The sequence below is a fragment of the Penaeus chinensis genome, chromosome 4, assembly GCF_019202785.1.
Source record: "Penaeus chinensis breed Huanghai No. 1 chromosome 4, ASM1920278v2, whole genome shotgun sequence".
Taxonomy (NCBI): Eukaryota; Metazoa; Arthropoda; class Malacostraca; order Decapoda; family Penaeidae; genus Penaeus; species Penaeus chinensis.
This window is the reverse complement of record NC_061822.1, coordinates 19,389,798-19,394,797: the sequence shown is the minus strand read 5'-3', so window position 1 is coordinate 19,394,797 and position 5,000 is coordinate 19,389,798. Positions and strand designations below refer to the sequence as shown.

Genomic DNA, 5,000 nt, shown 5'->3' with positions numbered 1-5,000 from the left:
GGTAAGCAGAAACACGTAAGCTTGGATGCAGGGACTTGGACAATTAAATGCAGCATACACATGTAAACTCATACACAAAACCCGTATCTTACCAGTTACACACTGCTCAGACCACTACGCGTATATACACACGCACACACGTGTGTGTATATATATATATATATATATATATATATATATATATATTATATATATGTGTGTGTGTAAATCATATCGAACAAATTGCAAGCAGAAAAACTAAGGGAAATACAGGAAAACTTTCACTTCACTGTTTCATCTGGGTATGCTGAATACCCTGATGAAGCAGTAAAGTGAAAAGGCCTTCGGCATATCCGTGTGTTTTCCTGTAATTCCCTTCGTTGTTTTACTTGCACGCACACACACACACACACACACACACACACACACACACACACACACACACACACACACACACACACACACACACACACACACACACACACACACATACACACACACTACACACACACACACACACACACACACACACACACACACACACACACACACACACACACACACACACACACACACACACACATACACACACACTGTAGGGAGGCCGATTTTGCGGTAGAGTGCAGACAGGGACGATGGTAGTCTGGCACGATGGGTTAATCTTGGTAGAGGTAAAGGTGCGATAAACTTCTCGTTGGTTTGAAGCGGTTTATTATAGAGAGAGTATGGTACAACGGACAGAGGTTCAGTCCGGTTAGCGAGCTGGAGGCTGTCTGACTGTCGCTCGCAGGCGACCCTCCTTTATACAGGTTGAACTAATAATTCATAAGGGTTTTCGATGTACTAGGAAGTGTGTATGGCAAAAGTAGGGTAAGGAAGGTGTCTGCTACGGGTAGTCTCAAGGACGTCCTTTAGGGTTATGTGTATAATGAGAAAACCTTAAGTTTACTTAGTGGGCCTCTCTGTGAGAGATTTGGTGTGTATTGAGATGTGAAATGGGCCTTACATCGCTCGGTCACGCTACCGCGGCGGTCCCCGCCGCAAAAGATGTCAGAGAAGTGAAAAGGCGCAGCTAGCTAAACATTACGACCTAAGCATAAAATAACCTACACACAAAAGTAAACACTAAGTACATCAAATGCAAAATGCAGCAGATAAACAGTAGGTGCATTTGATAACACCAGTAAGATACACAATGTAAGGAAACAATGGAAATCAAATCAGTAATGTCAAATAAGATGTACAGAGTGTAAATTAATAAATCATACAGAATAACCCGAATAACTACGCGAGTCAAGAAATACAAACAAAGCAACATGCATAACTAAGCATAGGGACAAGTAGTCTACACTAATGTAAAAGCACAACATAACCGTAACATAGATTTACGTGGGAGTACAACGGAGTAAATGGATAATCTAAAGTAACACAACATAGTACATGTGTGGATACACGGTCTGTGACCGCAATAAACAGTATAAAATGCATATGTAGGTACAACAAAGTTAACAGGTTCATAATGACAGAAAAGCGAGTACATGGTGAAATAGGCACTGACCATGAAGTCAGTCAGAGCGTTGGTGCAATTGATGTGTGTTAAGTTGACGTCGTCTAATGATCTCGTAGGATAGTCAGGAACCATCAGTAATAGCGGAAAACTAGTAAAAACGTAATGCAGAAATACAATCCTCAGTCCCAGCAGGAAGTTAAACAAACGACAATGTATTCAAAACCACCGGGGATGCAGGTGTCGACGGGCCAATGAGCATGAGTAACAGAGGGGGTACGAGTAGGCGTGGGGAAGGGCGAGCTCGGCTACCCGGGAGACGCGTGACCCCGCATTCAGGTACTCCCGTGGCACGCTTGAGGTGACAGGGGTCATAAGGACCATACTTTGCCTTGTGGCGCGGGTAGGGCGACCAACGCATGCGCACAGACTCCATCTGAAATCATCAATGCCGTGCCAACCGTAGATGGCACGCTCACCGGCACCATGCAGTCCACGAAGGGAGGAAAAAAAAAGGTCTCAAGGACTATACTGATTAAATTATCTAACGCTGTGGTTCATGCACAAATGTAGGGGTACGTCATCAGCTGCGAGCACGTGCTTCGAAACAACTACAGGAGTGGGGCATCACGGGCTTCGCGCATGCGAGTGACCGCCGAGGGAAATCCGTCCTCAGGTTGTGGGACAACTACTGTAGTGGAGGCGTCACGAGCCTCGGGTATGCGAGCGAGTGCTGAGGGAAAACCGTCCTCAGGCTTTGAAACAGCCACTAGGATGGAGGCGTCACGTGCCTCGTGTTCACGAGCGAGTGCTGAGGGAAAACCGTCCTCAGGCTTTGAAACAGCCACTAGGATGGAGGCGTCACGTGCCTCGTGTTCGCGAGCGAGTGCTGAGGGAAAACCGTCCTCAGGCTTTGAAACAGCCACTAGGATGGAGGCGTCACGTGCCTCGTGTTCACGAGCGAGTGCTGAGGGAAAACCGTCCTCAGGCTTTGAAACAGCCACTAGGATGGAGGCGTCACGTGCCTCGTGTTCACGAGCGAGTGCTGAGGGAAAACCGTCCTCAGGCTTTGAAACAGCCACTAGGATGGAGGCGTCACGTGCCTCGTGTTCGCGAGCGAGTGCTGAGGGAAAACCGTCCTCAGGCTTTGGAACAGCCACTAGGATGGAGGCGTCACGTGCCTCGTGTTCACGAGCTAGTGCTGAAGGGAAACCCGTCCTCAGGCTTTGAAACAACCATTAGCACGGAGGCGTCATGTGCCTCGTGTTCGCGAGCGAGTGCTGAGGGAAAACCGTCCTCAGGCTTAACAGATATACCCATATCGGAGCATTTGCGAGTCGCGGCCGCGCGAGAGGTTACTGAGGGAAGTCCGCCCTCAGGATTAACAGGGACAGCAGCAGGGTCAGGCGGCAACCTGAGCCGCGGGCCGTGACGCAGGCGTGGCTGGCTCGGCAGCGGGCACGCGTAGACTCTGAGGAGTAACATTGGTAGGCGACGTGGCTGGCCTGGCAGCGAGTACGTAAGATTCATGAAATATGACAATGCTACCGGGCACGTATAACAGCGAAAGCGCAACGGAATGACGAAAAGAAGGACATCTTGCTTTACCTGGAAGACTGAAATTATATACAAATACACTACGCACGGCAATCTTGTCCTGTGAGTATTTGCAACGGACGAAATAAAAGACGAGTAGGTCTTCCTTTATGATAGGGACGCCGACAACGGCGAAAAGACGCAATATACAAAGACATGCGATGCCTGAGAGGGTTACAGTAACACATAAACCTGAGTAGTCCATCAGAGTCAAATATGCTGAGTTTCGTCGAAGTCTCTATACATTTGTGCTGAAACAATGGGAAATTCAGGTCACGGTGTTTGTGGGAGATCCAATGTTCAGTGTCAGTAAGCGATGAAGTGAGTACAGTGTTCATTCGAGAGCATTTACGTCATAGGGTACCAGTAACACGTTCATTGTATGTGCAGGAAAGGTCCGACAAACCGAGGGGGAGGGAAACAGGGAGAGGGAACAACATGGGAGGGGAGATGTGTGAGGGAAATGTGGTGTCACTCGTGGGTTCGTGCGTTTGCTTGCACATTTTCATATTCTCCTGTGTTTTCTGTGAAAGTGGCATCAGTCGAGATTGTAGAAGGTAATTTAAGAGAAATTAGTTATGGAGTGTTAGGAAAAGAGGGGAAGAGCACGACTGGAAGCCACAGAATGAATGAAAGTGGTGAGTGGCGAGAGGTAAGTGAGCACGAGAGGGTGATGCGCCGTTTTCTGTTATGTGGGGAGACTGAAGCATATACACAGTACGGGAGTAAATCGGACAGTACGGTGTGGAAATAATCAAAGAAAATAAAATATCACCTAGATATCCTAACTAAAAAAAAAAAAAAAAAAAAAAAAAAAATGCGCCTTAACACAATACTCTGGCTAACCTTGGAATATATCGTTGGTTTGGGGCTGGTGTGGAACGGCAGCGCGGGGAGGTGGTGGATCGTCAGCGCGGGGAGGTGGTGGATCGTCAGCGCGGGGAGGTGGTGGATCGTCAGCGCGGGGGGTGGTCCGTCGGCGGGAGAGGTCCTACGTCAGTGCCACTTCGCTCGATTCCCAGACTTCGGCTCACGGTTGTGCACGGCTGGGCCAGTAATTCCCTCGTAGGGCGAAGTGCGCCAATTAACGTTGTGTAACGGTGGTACGCGTGCATATTTGCGTACTAGGTGAGTGCTGGAGACAGGATGTTGTCAGCGACTCGGCAAGCGGTGTGTCAGGTGTAAACACAGGTAGGTTGCTTGCTCTGCTTGTTTCTCGCTATCTCTCTTGTGTGATATTCACTCTGCGTCTGCAGGCTTGTTGCTTCGGAGGCAGGAGTCTGTTGTGGGACGAATCCCGTCGCTGCTACCACTGTAGGGAGGCCGATTTTGCGGTAGAGTGCAGACAGGGCGCGTCTGGCACGATGTGGTAATCTTGGTAGAGGTAAAGGTGCGATAGACTTCTCGTTGGCTTGAAGCGGTTTATTATAGAGAGAGTATGGTACAACGGACAGAGGTTCAGTCCGGTTAGCGAGCTGGAGGCTGTCTGACTGTCGCTCGCAGGCGACCCTCCTTTATACAGATTGAACTAATAATTCATAAGGGTTACGATGTACTAGGAAGTGTGGAGGAAAAGGAGTGATCGTGTAAACGGGGCGACGTCACAAGGCGGAAGGCCTGCGGATGTCGCATTCGCTGCTGTGTTGAGCGAAGGTTTGGTTCGTAGGGATAAGTGTTACTGTAATAAATATGTGGTTATAAGTTAATAGTGTTATGTGTATGGTAAAAGTTGGGTAAGGAAGGTGTCTGCTACGGGTAGTCTCAAGGACGTCCTTTAGGGTTGTGTGTATAATGAGAAAACCTTAAGTTTACTTAGTTGGTATTACAAACACACACACACACACACACACACACATATATATATATATATATATATATATATATATATATATATACACATGTGTGTGTATATATATGT

The 5,000-nt window shown here is 47.9% G+C and overlaps 1 protein-coding gene across 3 annotated transcripts in view; it reads left to right on the top strand.

Moving 5' to 3' along the window:
• Window positions 1-5,000, top strand: part of LOC125048036 (trans-1,2-dihydrobenzene-1,2-diol dehydrogenase-like) — a 25,230-nt gene that overhangs the window by 401 nt on the left and 19,829 nt on the right. The window lies entirely within an intron of this gene.